This window comes from Manis pentadactyla, chromosome 12, assembly GCF_030020395.1.
Source record: "Manis pentadactyla isolate mManPen7 chromosome 12, mManPen7.hap1, whole genome shotgun sequence".
Lineage (NCBI taxonomy): Eukaryota > Metazoa > Chordata > Mammalia > Pholidota > Manidae > Manis > Manis pentadactyla.
This window is the reverse complement of record NC_080030.1, coordinates 19,338,037-19,355,917: the sequence shown is the minus strand read 5'-3', so window position 1 is coordinate 19,355,917 and position 17,881 is coordinate 19,338,037. Positions and strand designations below refer to the sequence as shown.

Below are 17,881 nucleotides of genomic sequence, written 5' to 3'. Positions count from 1 at the left end.
TCTTGGAAAGACAACGTGAGAGGAAAGGTAATCAGTAGGCAAACCTCAAGGGAAAAACTGAAGAAAACATCTTCCCTCTACAAGTTCCACCATCTCCTAGTGTACACAGTCAGGTACCACTTGCCTTCTTTTTCCAAGGATGTCTTTTGGGGATTAGTGGGGCAACAAGTCCTCAGTCCGAAGTGTGAGAGACGCAGCAAGGAAGCTTCTTAGCCTCCACAAGGTGCTCCTGTTCAGTATCTTGGGAAGTATGTTGATTAGGAGATCTGGATTTATGAAGCTTATGTGGAAAAACAAGTAGCCCAGCAGTGTGATGAAAAATAGGGTGATGAAAAAGAGAAATTGAAAAATCCTGAAAAGAGAAAGCCAAGAAACTGTTAGCCAGATGTTAGAAAACCAGGAACAAAATAGTAAGTCATACCTAAATGCACACCTGGTTCCTTCTTGATATTCAAATGTCTCCCACTAAATCTTGTCTCCGTTCCCAGCAACCCCTTGTAAATGTGGTCCTTCCCTTGTGCTGCCTTGCTAGTTACTGTCTTCCATCACTGTGTTTTATTTTCTTTTAGTATTTATCATTATCTGAAATTATCTTGTGAAGTAGTCACACCAATTTATACCCCACTGGCAGAGTATACATTTCTATGGATCTACACCCTCTCCAACACTTACCATCAGATTTTTAAAGTTTCACAAATCAAATGGGTGTTAAGTAATTTCTCATTACGGTCTTGATTTGTATTTCCCTGATGAACAGTGATGCTGAATATCTGTGCATAGGTTTATTGGTCTTATGTGTTCCTTTTGCCCATTTATCTACTAGGTTGTTGGAGCTTTTCTCACTAAATGGTAAAAGTTCTTTATATGTTCTTGATATGAATCCTTTTCCATTTCTACTTTGAATAACTTCCCTCTACTTTCTGACTTTCACTTGCTCTAAGTGTTGAAGAGCAAAAGTTAATAATTTTTAATGAAGTCTAGTTTATCAACCTTTCCTTTAATTAGAATCAATCCTTTTTATGTCGTGTTAAAAATCCATGCCCTACACCAAGGCCTGAAAGATACTTCTATCTTCATTGAGAGTTTGTAGCATTTTAAAAATATGTTCACAAATTCTTTGATACTCCTCTCATTATGAGATTTCCCTTCATTGGGATGTGGACTGGACTCAATGGCTCATTTCTAAAGAATACATTATTGTGGAAGTGACAGTGTATGACTTCCTAGACTAGGTACTAAAGACACTGCAGCTCCTTCCTTACTCTCAGGAGAAAGCCAGCTGTCATATTGGGAGGATACACAACCAGCCCTGTGGAGATGTGCATGTGATGAGGAACTGAGACCTCTTGCCGAAATCCAGCAAAAAAGCCAGTGTGAGAATAGATCCTCTAGCCCCAGCCACGCCTTCTAATTACTGTAACTTTGGCCAACATCCTATCTGTAGCCTCACAACAGGCCTTGAGCTAGAACTACCCAGCTAAATGACCCAAAGATTCCTGACTCACAGAAACTATGGGATGATAAATGTTTATTATTTGAAACTAGTAAGTTTTGGGGTAATTTCCGAAGTGGGAATAGATAACTCATGCTGAATTTTAAAGATTCCTTTCTTTCTTTTTGTGGACATTTAAGTCTTTAACACATTGGGCTTGCTTTTTATATATGCTTAATGTTAGTGATCTGATATCATTTTTTGTCTTATTTGGATAACGTTTTCCCCTACCATATTTTTGAACAATTCTTCCTTTCCCCTATGACATATAATTAGTGTTACATATCAAAGGTCTAAATGTGCACTGTTTCTAAGCTCTTTTTTTGTTCTGTTTCATTGTTCAGTTTTCCTAGCCTGGTCCCAATAGCACACTATCATAATTATTGTAGCTTCCTAGTAAGTTCTGATATCTGAAATGGCATATTCCCCACCACTTGCTTTTCTTTAAAATTTCCAGGTTATCTCTGACCCTTTACTCCTCCAAATATAGTATATTTTAGAATCATTTCATTGAATTCCATGAAAAATCTTTCGGGGAGTTTGATTGGAATTGAATTGACTATTTATCAACTGGAGACAACTGATATATTTCTGATATTAAGGCTTCCTATCCATGATCATGGTATTTCTCTTCTTGCACTCATGATACTTTTAATATTTCTGAATACATTTCTCTAAATTTCCCTATAGTGGTCTTGATTTCTTCTTTAAATGATGAATTTTTTTTTTTGCCCTTGTTGTGTTACTATGATTTGTGTGAGCAGACCGCCACTGTTTCCTTCCTACATTAACCGTATCCAGCTGTTCTGGGCTGCCTCCAGCCCCAGGACAAATTCATCACCACCTGCACTCACTAGTCAAAGAGAACCCCTTCCCCACCAGTTCTCTGCAGTCTTTGATCTTAGAGCCCAGATCCAGGATCCATTCTAGTGCAGTATCTTAGAATTAGAATCATATCTCTTTACAAACCTCCTTCCTCCTTCCTACAAATCTTCTTGAAACTGGAGACAATATTCATAAGGAGGTTCTGGATGACATTCCCAGGGAAAATCTTAGGAATAACCAACTTCTTAATCTCTGGAGTTAACGACCAGCATACCAGTGCCCCACAGAATGGTCGAGTAAAACAAGAGGGAATGTATTTGTAGTTTGCTGAACTAAATTTGTGCATTCTCCTCCAGATTACCAACTCTCATTAAGGCAGACAGTCCTGGGGAGTCCACATGGGCGATTCCATGCTGGGCACTGGTGTTAAATGTACAGGTGAAGGCAGTCCTAGGAGTTCTAGGAAAAGTTCTACTAGTTGTTCCAGGAACACTATATTTAGGGATATCAAAATATGTAGTACTTCATTTACCTTGTATGAAGGGATATCCCCCTTAAGCCAATATTCTAGACAATTGGAAATTACCTTTAAACACCAATAATTTTATGTTAATCATTTTGATGGAACCCTTTCTAAATCATATTTTATACCACTTTGAATCTATGTTTCTGTATGCCTTCTTAAACAGATTATATTGAACATAATTTGACCTTTTCTTGAAAATGCAAGGGCTACATGAATACAAATTTTTGCTGTCATGGTGATTCCTTCAGAACTAATATGCACTCAGTTGTTTGAATCTTGAGTTCTTACTCAGGTTAACAAATATTTTTGAGCAATTATGATGTGCTGGATACTGTTAGGTGCTTTATCTCTTTTTCACAATCATTTCCTCTTTTATCTGTTATTAGGCAGCAGTATACTTGCATTTAGAAGTTCTCTCCCTAGGTATGTATATATTTTTCATGTCGAGGGTAAAGAGCTGACATTGTAACAAGGTTTGAGAGAGGCATGTCTCATACAATAGGGTGAAAACCCAATCACTATGCTTATGAACCCCATTTCTAATCTACTGATTCTACTGGGGATCCAGATCCATCAAATGAATTCAGATTGTTAAGGGAAGAGGGAGTAAGTATGAGATTTGCCACATCTCTTTTACGTGATAAGATTCCCGTTTCTGATTACTACTCGGCTGTTGGCTGCAAATACTTTTGGCAAGAAGTCATAGCATTAGAACTGAGAAATGTGGTCACTGATGACACTAGTTTGTTGACTCTGTGTGTGTGTGTGTGTGTGTGTGTGAGAGAGAGAGAGAGAGAGAGAGAGAGTGTGTGTATACAAGGTTCTCCTTGTCGTCTGCAGGATGGCTAGTAGATCTCCCAGTTTTCAGGAAGTCTGCTCAAAGATATTTACTTGCCTTTTACACAGCCATATTCCCTTCTTTTGGAGAGAATTGTCCTGAGAGAAGAAGAAAGGACATTGATAAATAAGCAATTTCTAGAAGCTGTCATCACTGTCAAGTAATATTCAGTGAGCCATTAGTTATATGTTACGTTTAGATACCATACAAATTTTTTTCATAAGCATAAACAGATGAAATTTTCAAAGACAATGTATATACATATATATGCATATATGTGTGTGTATATATATATATGTATACACACTTATGTATTTATATATAATTTTGTATCACCTTCTTATATACTGATAGGAATAAAGGAAGGCATAGAAACGTAGTAAAGTCTGTTGCCCAAGGTTGTATAGCTAGTAAGTGGTAGGGCCAGGCCTAAAGCCTAGGACCTCTGGGAATCCACATTCTGGGCTGTCATAACTATTTGCTTACCTTCTGCTCAGCCAGCAACCCTTAGAGGAATGAACAAGCTATGGAAACCACACAAATTTATTCTGAGATAAGTTTTAAAAGGTATAAAAATATAAAGATGAAGATATATCCTGAATTTCTGTGGCATTTCTTTTACAAAATATTTTCTTAGTTATTTCATTTTCCTTTTAACTTACTTTGGAGATTAAAAGCAGAGGAATTAAGATCACATTTTAAAATTGTGTAAATAAGGCTCATAGAATTGGAATCATGAGAAACTTTACGTTTTACAAATTTGGTTCTATAGCTTGAGTCAGATGAGGTGAAGTGCCCTCTAATCAGTGCTCAGGGAGCGTCTCTGTAAAGACGACTCAAACTCAGGGCACGGGACCATCATGGGACTCTGATAATCTTGATGAAGACACTCTGTTTTTCCTCTGATGGGTAGTCAGATGACTACTTTGATGAACCATTGGGGAGAGATGACGGGACATATCAGAAAGTATGCTAAGCCTCGTTCTAGAGAGGGGGAGTCCAGTTAATTTCAGGGTCCAGTTAATTTTTTTGCTGAGTGGAATATGCAAGAGAGGGGCCAGAATGACTTGCTCAGGACAATCAGAGTCATGGTCACTGTGGACATGTCTAACATATACCCAAACATCTGGATGATCCCAGGGACAATGGTGGATTATTGATGTTTGCTTTTTAGGAAAAGAAGACTTTTTTTTTCTGATATTATCAAGACCATATATTTCATGCCAAAAAATTTCTGGTGAATGTCAACCTCGCCTCTAAAACCAATATACATTGCAAAAATAAAGTTAAATAAAAGTTTATCTTTTAGCCCTGTGAACTTGCTGCCACAAAATGCCAAACAGGCAAAGAGCCTTGTTGCTCTGCATCCAGTTCTATGTCCTTCTGACCTTTGCATATGTGCTGGTGACATTACGATGTTAAACATGAACAGACTTGGAGCTGTGTCATAAAGAAGTGATGACTTCTTATGTTAACTCATGGGGCAACTCTGATCAGATAGTGACAGATAACCCTGGTGCTGTGTGTTTTGAAAGATTTGGGACCATGTTGGGATCATCTGGAAAGAGTTCTGTGATTGCAGGAGGTGGGTGGTGTGGTGTATGTGTCATATTAGCCTCTTCTCTGCAGAGCATACCCTCAGTTAATGTTCCTTCTTGCTTGCATTCTGAACCTTCTTAGGTCTTAGACTAGTTCCTACAAGGACATGTCATTTATATGGCTGTAAGAGAGGGAAGACAGTTGTCTTCTTTGTTTCAGGTTGGAATGCTTTGAAATTATAGCTAGTACTGTTCTTGGAAAATGCACATGGGAAGATTTGTGTATGTTCCGTGGCTTATAGTGTTTTGGAAACTCTGACAGGCAGTGGCGCTGAGAGGAAACAGGCTGGACCGCTCACCTTATTATTTTGGCTGTTATATTCTTTTCTTGCTGAGTTCATGCTCAAGACTTTTAATCTAGGGGGAAATGAACCAAGATAGGAATTGAATAAAGTACACTCAAATATTCATACTACATAATGATTATATTAAAAGTTTCATATTCTAAAGCTGTGCTGTCCACTATGGAAGCCAGTGGCTGCATGTAGCTATGAACATTAAAATTAATTAAAATTTTAAAAAATCAGTTCCTCAGTCACACTAACCATGTTTCAGGTACTCAGTAGGTGGCCAGTGGCTACTTATTGGATGGCACAAAGTTTTACCAGGCAGCTCTGTTCTAGAAACTTAGCTTAGCAGTGAAGCCATACTTAATGTTCAAGAAGGCTCTCGGGAAACTTGAAGGTAAGCTTCAGAATTCCAAGTCCTGGTACCCTGTGGCCCTCCCAGGCCACAATGCATACCAGGGCTATTTAGAGGCGGTATGAAGTTTGGGTCTCTTTACCTCGATCCCAAGATTCTAAAATATTTAATAAATGTAAGTACTTCTCGACTAAGTGAAGATTTAACTTCTAAAAAGGGGCCAAGAAATGGGAGTGAGATTTTTTACTTTGTTTTCTCACCATTTCAATTCTAGACAGACTCATAAAGGAGGGGCTTTTGTCTTACCATTTCTAACCATTAATGGTCATAGTTTAGTAGTTAATATAGCATACAGTTTGAGTTTTGTCATATGATAGCCTTCGTGTGTCTAGAGGTTAGGTTCATGCCTATCTTATATGACTGAGTCTCTATGTTTTCGGGGAAACGAGGGTGGTATTAGTTTAAAGGGCTTTTCTGTGAAAGTAGGAATGTCCTACTTGTCAGAGTGCCTGACCACCAGCCCTTTTAAAATCAGAGGTTCCTGCCCTTAATATAAACCTGAATAATTGAAAATGTGATAAAAGCATGAAGGGAGATGTGTTTCTGTGGTGTTTTAAAGAAGGATGGAAGAAGGACCTGCGTTTTAAAGTTGGTGTGGTTTAGTGGGAGGCAAACGATCACTAACAGAAGGGAGAGAGATGTGATGTTGGGGTTCACTCAGTCCCGAGTAGGAATTGGTCAGAGGAATGTTCACTCTGATCCAGGCTGAGATGGAGTTACCACTAAAACCAAGAAGTTCCTTTTATTGCCAAAATTCACACTTCTCTCTCAAGGAGCCGAGTCTCTACCTCTTCTTCAATTCTCTTTGAAGTTTCCTGGTACTTCTTCCAAGAGAAATAAAAGAAACCACAGTTACTAATTAGAAGCCTTACGCTTTTTCTAATCATAAGAAGCATGTATTTATTACGTGGTAACATGAATGTTTGGTCTCCTTTTGCAGCCCCCGCACCCACCACCACTCCTGATCACTCGCTACACTTCCTACCTTCCCAGGCAGGTCCCTGGGCAATTCGCGTCATGAAAGGAAAAGTGATCGTTATGAATTTAAGAGCACAGAGGTCAGGAGACCAAGGCTGTAACAGAATGATATTGGTGGTGGGTTGTCAGGGACCCAAAGTCCCTTTGTAATGCCACTTTGAAGAGTTAATATTGTTCTAGGAAGTGTTCTTTGAAAAGCCTGGTTTCATATTATCCTGTACCTTACAAACCCTTTTCTGTCCCGTTACCGAGAAACTGTACCTTAATGCAGATGACCTGATCTTTGCAGAGCTGGGCCACAAATGCATAGTCTTCCATTACCTGGGAAACCAAAATTCAGTCTTAAATTTCTTTCAGGAAATTTCTCTAAGAACCAGAGTATACTTGTTTCCTCCTAAATCCCAGACCCTAAATGTAGTTTTCCAATTTTTCTAAATATGTTTTTGCTGTATATATGAACTCATTTCTTTTCTGAGGCTAGAACAGGGCCAGAGAGCCAAATGTGCTAAGGGCTGTATTTTCAGGACGGTGGTCTGAGACACAAAGAGGCACAGCAGGCCTACCATTAAACTGATGAGCTGATTGCCAGGATGTAAGAACAACAGAAGCAAGGGATGCTATGTATTTCATAGAATTAAGAGAAATCACTTGAGAATTCTACAACACATGTAGGCAAATGAGAGTAGTTTAAAGGGTGAATAATGCTTTGGAGTTCTTTGGAGGTGGGCTAATAGCTCCTGGGAAAATAATGGCCACTATTCTGACAATACCTGGAACTACGTATAGTCTTTGGCTCAGGTGAGGTGACACAGCATCACCAGACTTAAAGCCTCGCCATGGGCTCTGGTGGGCTACTGTCAAGAAAACTTGTTTTGAGCAGAAGGAAGCAAATGCAGTTATATGGCAAGGCTAGTCAAGGGGCTTCATAAGCCTTTCTAACCTGAGCCCCAAGTTTATCCTGAAGCACGTGCAGGTTCTGCATTTCTTCCTTTGCAGATACATTTCCCAGACAGGCATGGCCAAGCAAGCTGTTTTGGTGGCTTTGGACTTCCTGTTTTTTGTTTTTGTGGCCATCAGTACTAATTTGGCTGACAGGAAATAGGGAAGTAGTTCTCTGTTTTTCACTTTCTATTGCTATTTTCAGTGTGTCCATCTCTGCAGGGCCTCCACAGACGTAGTATGGGCTTAAGTGTGAGCTTAAGAAGCTAAAGAGAAATAAGGCAAGGGCAAGATGGAATTCTACAGAAAGTATCAAGTAAGAATTGTACCTGCTTTCTGAATAAAAAAGTAAGTCCACCTTTTTGCATCTTTGATCAGATGCATTGTGGTTGTGCCCAGGTTTTTATCTTTGGAACACAATTAGAGAAATGCTAAGCAATGTGTGATGCACTCAGCAGGAAGAGGTCACTAAATATTTGAGTGATAAATCGAATGAATCCTTTTCTGGATGGGAGTCAGTGACCGAGTGTGTAAATTACCTAGCACACAGTAGATCGACAAATCCTAGCTCTGCTCTATGAATCCATACATTTGCCTCAGCTACACTTTTAAATAATCATGTTAAATATGTGACGTTTCAAGGTTTTACTCTTCAAAAAAAGGAAAGAGTATTTTTAAAATACACAATTTCATTCAGTTTTCAAACTGAGGCTGAAAGGGGCTGATTAAATTGCCCAACTTCATATACCTCACCAAGTGCTGGGACCAGGATATAAACCAGGGACTTCAGTGTTATATATGCATTGTGCAGTTGTGTTCTGCTCTTCCTGAAGGAAGAGAAACAAAATGTGTGGCTTCAGAGTGAAATTCCTTACCAAGGGCAGAAGAGAATTCAGTACTCAGTAGCCTAGGCTTAAGTCTGACATGGGCTAAAACTACAAAGAATTTATCCCAGTTTTGATGGTTGTTTCCACTTAAAAGCTTGCTACCTGGTCACGTAACCCAAACCCACTCAAGATTGTTTTTTCATTTACCTTTGACTCCTCTGGTGCTCCGTTTAGATGGCCTTGTTCACACTTGGTTGCCTTTTGCAATTTCCTTGTAAGCTATGATTTTAAATAAATACATATTTCAAATAAAAATACATCAAATAAAAAATTCTAGAAGACAAACACGCTATTTGGTGTGTAGAGCCAATAACATGGCCTTGACAGAGATGCCAGGAGATGGTCCCTTAATGGATACTTGGTGCCCTTGGAAGCATCTTTATTCTACCTCCACCTTCTTCTCACTAGTCTTGGCCACCAAAGCTAGAGTCTGCACAAGCAGGAGTACTTTCCTGAACCCTATGCCATTCCGGGCTACAGAGGGCTGCAGGCATGGGTCAGAAAGTAGGGCGATCATAGGAAACCCACTGTATTTTGAGCAGGAGTTGAGGTGGAGTGAATGCCTGGATAAGGGAAGGGGAAGCCCTTGGGATTTAAGTATTTTTAAAAGTCTCTGTTGAAAATAAAATTAACCTTTCACCTTTCAACAAAGTGTCAGTGGATTCCATTTTCTTGTGATAGAATGAAAAAACCCACGGGATCACCAAATAGCCCAAATGTCGCACCCACTCCCTTCACCTCATGCTTGCAGGGGAAGTCCATGGCATTCAGGGACGAGGCTCAGCCTCGGGAGAGTGGGGAAGGGCTAGAACCCACCCCCAGCACAAACTTTTCTGACATGTGGGATCCTCTATGATCATTTTCCCTCCCTTGTCCCTTTGACAACTGGAGCCACTGCAGGGAACCTGGGGAAAACTAGAGCCCTATCCCACCTTTTTTTGAAGTTCTCTTATACTGTGGACCAGAGTCTCATTTTTCCTTTCCTGTCGAGAGAAAGAAGCCGAGCACAGGTGTGGAGCTCCCTGCTACCACCCATCTTTACTCACCTGATTGTTCTCCCCTTCACCTGGGGCTGTTTTCCTGCAGTAACTCTACCTCACTGCGTGATTTCCACATATGAATCTACACCAACTCACCAGGATAGACATGCCCACATGCAGGGCTTCCCAATATGAAATATTACCAAAGAAACTGTGCCCTCAACACATATTTCACCATGTCTTTTGACTATTCTTTGCATGTAAAAAAGAGGAGACTAGCTTATCTGATGACTGATGAGAGACAAGCTGAGGAATAACACCAATCAGATGGCTCTTCCCAGCTTTTTGCTTACAAGTCTGGCTATTTCTTCTTCCAGGTCATGCAGCGTTCTTTCCCTTTCCACGGTGGTGCTATTCTGCTGCTCCCACTCCTCATCTTCAGTCAGGTCTTGGGGCTGAGTGATCTCACTTTCCAGCCTGAATGACACAAGCACATGGTGTGAGGAACAGACCACTTCAGAACTGAAAGAAACACATCTGTCAGTTTTAAGGGTACTTCAGGGTCAATAAATTTGGCCCTCAAGTTGGAAACCCATCTTTCCTGGGTCCTTACCATCATAATCACTTGAAAGGCAGGAAAAAAAATCACTTCAAAGTTTGACCTGATTCCCAACTCAAAAACCCTAGTGTTCTTTCAGCTCAGGTGAATACCATCCAATCTTTTAAGAATCTCTTTGAAACTTGCTATAATTCAGGGTTTGAGCCACAGAAAATGCCAAAGAATGAAGAAGAAACTGCTACATAAGATATAGGTCTCTAGAGCAGGTAGGAAAATTCAGGTTTGTCTCTTCTCCTCTATCCCATCCCTTGGACTGGGAACTTCCCTCAAGAAACCCCAGCACTCACCTCTGTATTTCCTCTTCTTTCTCATGGATTTTGAGAAGTAATTCCTGATTTGCTTCATCTCTTCTTTGCATCTCTCTTTCAAGGTGGGTGTTCAAACTGTCGATGTTCCTCTTTGACTGGGCCAGTCTTAAGATTTCCACCTCCTCTGACCTATAGATTCAGCCCACGAAAGGAACAAGGGCCAGTTATCTCAGGGTCAGTGATCTTTGGGCCAGAAGGGGTATCTAGGAGATATGTAATTCAACAACCTGGCTGTTCCTGGGAGCACACCTTTCCTTTTTCATAGGAAATTGTATTTCTTAATCATGCCCTACAATTTGTTGCAGTGATTCTCAACTCAGTCAGCAAGAGAGGATTTTCCCAGACTTTCTTGATCAAAGTGCTCAATATAATAGTACACCTCCTCCCTGGTTCCAGGAGAAGTTTGCTTCCTTAATGGCCTCTTGTATTGGAGAGAATGGTTTCTCAGGCAAATGGTGCACAAAATCTGCTCATGAAATACACTTCCATTGAGTATTTTCATCCAGGCACCTGGCACATCACTTAGAGTTGGTTCCTGCCTTATGCCGCAAGAGCTCTCCACCAGCAGACGGGGCTTCTGTTTCTCCCTCCCTCCTCGCATCTCAGAACTTCTCCATTGCCTGCTACAAAGCTTGAGAATCTACCATGGGAGTTACTCCACCGAGTACACACACATACGATCCAGGCATTCACTTTCAAGAATACAAACATCTTTTTTGAAGTAAATTTGAATGTAATAATGGTAACACCTCAGTGGTTTAGAAAGGGTACCTGGCAAATGGGAGGCTCTCAATAACTTTTTCTTTTTGTTGTGTGTCAGTTAATTGGTTTCTCTTTGAAACAATTAACTGGGAATAAAGTGTGAGGGAGAGGTCTTTTGTTTTGAGTAGGAATGAGGGATGATTTTGTCAAAGTAAGTCCTTCCTTGGAAGGGCTGTTTGGATGCAGGACTTAAATAGTTGTCACTTCAGGAGGACATGGAGCGCTTGGGGTGGTGTCGGCAGGGGGCTGGATAGACAGGAGTGTAGGAGGGAGTGGGGGGGAAGATGAGGGAAGTCATGAAGAGCAGACCTGCTTCACACCTTGGTCCTTGGATGTGGCTTTGCATAATCATGATACTTACTCGTGATCTAGCTGATCCTCCTCAGGTTCTTCCATTGTAGATTCCCTAAAATACCAGCAGAGATGTATTGGATGTATTGTGGAAATGGGTCCATTTATGAAACATAGAGTAACTAGCCAAGAGTCCCAAAGGATAGGGACAAAATCAAGCCAACCGATTCCTCCCTCCAACCCCCCAGGTTTTGGCCATGACAAAAACCAGCCCTCTGATTCTTCTGTCCCTGATCTGACTGTACCTCAGGTAAGGATACAGTGAGGATACAGGGATAATGCTGGAAAATTCAATGTATGTCCTTCTAGTGGGTATATGCGGAGATGGTTCTGTAGAACAAGAACCCTTTCAAACTTTGCTCCAGGTAATTAGAATCAATAAAGGTTATCCATTCCTCTTAAGTCCCTTTTTGCTCCGTGCCCAGCTGCTTTCCTTAAGGCCCCATGGGCATGAATTTGGGTGCATAACCACCCTGAAAAGTAATCTTTCTGACCTCTATCCGGGACTCTGTAAGGATCTTGAGATATTAAGATCTTTAGTATTAAATAGGGCTCAGAAAAACCAAGCAGAAATAGATAATTTGGTTCATTCTGTACCTTAGTGTCCTCTTTTTCTCCACTTCTTCAATAAACTCTGTCCCCCTTCTGATATAAATGGCTTCCTAATTGTACCTTAGTCGCTCAGCCTCTGAAGTCTAATCTTTCCCCACTGGAACCAACCAGTAGAGTGTCAGAACCTTCCAAAGGGTCAGGACTCTGCTATTGACATAGGATGGGTGGGGCAGCATGTCACAGTGGGGTGGGTGACAATGGTCATTCGTGCAGAGTTCCAAGGCTAGATGGGTGCGTGTGTTTTATGGCCGAGTCTTCCGTTTGGTGGTAGTTCGTTCAATGGTTGTGATTCCTGGGCAGTATGAAGGGGTAGTCCCTGTGTTTTATTTTTCTCACAGATTGAGCTTCCTCCCTGCCCGAGTGTGACTATGGGAACCTGGGTCCTAAGGCAGCAGTCTGATCCCATAACCGCTCATTCATCTGACACACACTGAAACCTCAGAAGAGCACTTATGGGTGCCAGGCACTGTTCTAAGCATGAGGGAGACAGAGTGAACAGAATAGGCCAAACACCTGCCATCACGGAGTTTACATTATAGGGTGTGTATGTGAGGGCGGGAGGGGTGACACAACGCAATAAATGAGTACATTAATTTTATTTGGTATGATAAAAAAGGGGAATGCTATGAAGAAACATAGGTGAAGAGGGTGAGAGGAAATTCAGTGAGAACTGTTTACGTGGGAGGGAATTGAACTTTTAAATCGAGTGGTGCAGAGAAAGCAAGCCCTGAGCATTGCCAGACCCAGAAGTGTGGTGTGGATGTGTTAAGAGGCCTAATCGATGGGAAGGAAACCTTAGAATTGACCACATTCTGTACAATTTGTAACTTTTCGCATAAGTCAAGGAAACCTGGGAAGTTTTGGATCTCTACTTCAGGACTGTATTGAGTTGATGTGTGGACCAGAGTGACTTCTTACCATACTGTAGTTTCTAACAAACTGTTTGTAAAATTAACGACCTCTGATGACCCCCCATTACCATCTCCCTTCTTCCTGAAAGAAGGCATTTCATTGCTTTATGAAGCTGTACACAGAAGAGTAATTAAGTAGCAATTCAGGCCAATGGCCTCTCCCAGGAAATAATGGTAGGGAGAGTTCATTAATCCCAGCTGGTTATATAGCTTTTCCAGGAAATGCACTGGACCAAGGTTATCATAGCGACTAATGGATTGGATCCGTGCTTTAACTGGGATAAAAATAAAGCTCTGTCTCTTTCTTGGAGAGCTTTTCTCCTGGAGGGGCTACCAAAGGCAAACCTGTAGGGGCAGCAGAACCTCAAAGCTTGGGGACCTTGTGTGGGACGAGGACAACAGACTGCTATTAGTGAGAATTGCTAAATCAAGGTAGAAACAGGGCCTTGGGGGCAAATTAAGGTCCTTGATGTAAGCATTGCTGCTATTCGAGAGGTGGCTTGACTAACACCCAGTGCAGCTTTAGATTAAGCAGCTGTTTTCACCTTGTAACTTGTCCAAGCCGTGCTGGGCCCTGTGCAGAAGAGTCACTGAGACACATCAGACTGTGCTGCATTGTGGCCGTGAACTCTGGCCTCTGCGTGGCAGTCTGTTGTGAAAACATCCCCTCCTCTCCCAGGCTGGGCACTCAGGACCTGTTTGCCTGGCCCTCTCCCTTCTGCTGTGATGGACACTTAGCTTGGCTATTGTGAATAGTGCTGTGAGAAACATAGGGGTGCACGTGTCTTTTTTAAACTGGGCTTCTGTATTCTATTATTTATTTCTGTATGTGTATGTATGTATTTAGTTAGTTGGTTACTTACTTATTTATTTATTTATTTATTTATCATTAGTCTACAATTACATGGGTAACATTATGTTTAGTAGACTCCCCCCATCACCAATTTACCAAAGGGTAAGGGACTAGGAACTCTGGTTGGGAAGGGAGGGAGAAGGGTGGAAAGGGGCATTACGATTAGGGGGAGCGGTCCCACAGGGAAGTCAGTATAGTACAGAGAATTCAAGTAGTGATTCTATAGCATCTTTCTAGCTGATGGACAGTGACTGTAATGGGGTATGTGGGGGGGACTTGATGATCTGATCACTCTAGTAACCATAATGTTGCTCATACAATTGTAGATTGGTTATTGTGAATAGTGCTGTGATAAACATAGGGGTGCACGTGTCTTTTTTAAACTGGGCTACTTCATTCTTTCTTTGTGTATGTATGTATGTATTCATTCATTTATTATGTGTCTATCTGTCTGTCTGTCTATCTACCTTTCTGTCATTAATATACAATTAGATGAGTAACATTATGTTTACTAGACTCGCCCCATCACAAAGATGCCCCCAGATACCCCATTGCAGTCAATGTCCATGAGCATAGTAAGATACTGTAGAATCCCTACTTGTCTTCTCTGTATTGTACAGCCCTCCCTGTGACCCCCCTCCCACATTATACATGCTAATCGTAATGCGCACTTTCTTTCCCTCTCCCTTTATGCCTCCATTCCCAACTATCCACCCCAGTCCCTTTCCGTTTGGTAACTGTTAGTCCATTCTTGGGTCCTGTGAATCTGGTGCTGTTTTTCTCATTCAGTTTGTTTTTGTTCTCCTTATCCAGAGGTTAGTGAAATCATTTGGTACTTGCCTTTCTCTGCCTGGCTTATTTCACTGAGCATAATACTTATCTTCTAGCTCCATCCATGTTGTTGTAAATGGTAGGATTTTTTTTCTTCATATGGCAGAATAATTTTCCACTTTTCATCTTCTGATGGACACTTAGCTTGGCTATTGTGAATAGTGCTGTGATAAACATAGGGGTGCACGTGTCTTTTTTAAACTGGGTTGCTGCATTTTTTATGTATGTACATATGTATGTATGTATTCATTAATTCATTATCTGTCTAAATGTCTGTCTTTCTGTCATTGATATACAGTTACATGAGTAACATTATGTTTACTAGACTCCCCCCATCACGAAGATGCCCCCCAGATACCCCATTACAGTCACTGTCCATGAGCATAGTAAGATACTATAGAATCCCTACTTGTCTTCTCTGTGTTGTACAGCCCTCCTTGTGACCCCCCTCCCACATTATACGTGCTAATCATAATGCACGCTTTCTTTCCCTCTCCCCTTATCCCTCCATTTCCAACTATCCACCCCAGTCCCTTTCCCTTTGGTAACTGTTAGTCCATTCTTGGGTTCTGTGAATCTATCTGGTACTGTTTTGATCATTCAGTTTCTGTTGGTTCTCCTTCTCCACAGGTTAGTGAAATCATTTGATATTTGTCTTTCTCTGCCTGGCTTATTTCTCTGAGCATAATACCCTCTATCTTCATCCATGTTCTTGTAAATGGTGGGATTTGTTTTCTTCGTACGGTTGAATAGTATTCCACTGTTCATCTACTGATGGACACTTAGCTTGGCTATTGTGAATAGTGCTGTGATAAACATAGGGGTGCACATGTCATTTTAAACTGGGATGCTGCATTCTACTATTTATTTACTTATCTACTTATTTGTTTGTTTGTCATTGATCTGCAATTACATGGGTAATGTTATGTTTAGTAGACTCCCCCCATCACCAATTTACCAAAGGGTAAGGGACTAGGAAGTCTGGTTGGGAAGGGAGGGAGAAGGGTGGAAAGGGGGCATTACAATTAGCTCACATAATGTGGGAGTGGTCCCACGGGGTAGTCCGTATAGTACAGAGAAGTCAAGTAGTGATTCTATATAATCTTACTAGGCTGATGGACAGTGATTGTAATGGGGTATGTGGGGGGGACTTGATGATCTGGGCACTCTAGTAACCATAATGTTGCTCATATAATTGTAGATTGGTTATTGTGAATAGTGCTGTAATAAACATAGGGGTGCATGTGTCTTTTTCAAACTGGGCTCCTACATTCCTAGGGAAAATTGCCAGGAGTGGAATTTTGAGTCAAATGGTATTTCTATATTTAGTTATGAGAGGAACCTCCTTACTGCTTTCCACAATGGTTGAACTAATTTACATTCCCACCAGCAGTGTAGGAGAGATCCCCTTTCTCCACATCCTCACCAACATTTGTTGTTGTTTGTCTTTTGGATGGTAGCCCTCCTGACTGGTGTGAGGTGATATCTCATTATGGTTTTAATATGCATTTCCCTGATGACTAGTGATGTGGAGCATCTTTTCATGTGCATATTGGCCATCAGAATTTCTTCTTTGGAGAAGTGTCCGTTCAGCTCCTCTGCCCATTTTTTAATTGGATTATTTTCTTTTTGTTTGTTAAGGTGCGTGAGCTCTTTATATATTTTGGATGTCAACCCCTTATCGGCTATGTTATTTATATATATTTTTTTTTATATATTATATATATATATTATATATATATATATATATTTAAATATATATATATTTTCCCATACTGTAGCATGCCTTTTTGTTCTCCTGATGGTGTCCTTTTCTGTACAGAAGCTTTTTAGTTTGATATAGTCCCACTTGTTCAGTTTTGCTTTTGTTTCACTTTCACAGGGAGATATGTTCATGAAGTAGCTGCTCATGTTTATGTCCAAGATATTTTTGCCTATTTTTTTTCTAAGAGTTTTATGGTTTCATGACTTACATCCAGGTCTTTGATCCATTTTGAGAGTACTTTTGTGTATGGGATTAAACAGTAATCCAGTTTCATTCTCTTACATGTAGCTGTCCAGTTTTGCCAGCACCAGTGGTTGAAGAGGCTGTCATTTCCCCATTGTGTATCCATGGCTCCTTTATCATATATTAATTGACCATATATGCTTGGGTTAATATCTGGACTCTCTCTTCTGTTCCACTGGTCTGTGTCTGTTCTTGTGCCAGTACCAAATTGTTTTGATTACTGTGACTTTCTGGTAGAGCTTGAAGTTGGGGAGTGAGACCCCCCCTGCTTTTTTCTTTCTTCTCAGGATTGCTTTGGATATTTGGGCTCTTTTGTGCATCCATGTGAATTTTAGAACTATTTATTTCAGTTCATCGAAGAATTCTGTTGGTATTTTGATAGGGATTGTATTGAATCTGTAGTTTGCTTTAGGCAGGATTGCCAGTTTGACAATATTCATTGTTCCTCCCTAAGAGCATGGGATGAATTTCCATTTGTTAGTGTCCTCTTTTATGTCTCTTAAGAGTGTCTTGTAAATTTGTTCACCGTGTAAGAACTTGTTTGTTATGCTTCGGAAGATTGGACACTGATGAGAATTGGGCTTGTGGTGGATTAATGATTGTGCTTTGAGTCCCCTATACATAATTTTATTGTTGTTAACAACCATTTGATCAATAAATATGAGAGATGCCCTCTCAAAAAAAAAAAGAGTGTCTTGTAGAGTTCATGGTATAGGTCTTTCACTTCCTTAGTTAGGTGTATTCCTAGGTATTTCATTGTTTCTCCTGCAGTTATAAATGGAATAGTTTTCCTGATTTCTCTTTCTGCTAGTTCATCATGAGTGTATAGAAATGCAACAGATTTCCACCTATTAATTTTGT

The 17,881-nt window shown here is 40.6% G+C and overlaps 1 pseudogene; it reads right to left on the bottom strand.

Moving 5' to 3' along the window:
• Positions 1-3,284: 3,284 nt before the first annotated feature.
• LOC130680137 (small nucleolar RNA U13) lies at positions 3,285-3,395 on the bottom strand (annotated as a pseudogene).
• Positions 3,396-17,881: the final 14,486 nt, after the last annotated feature.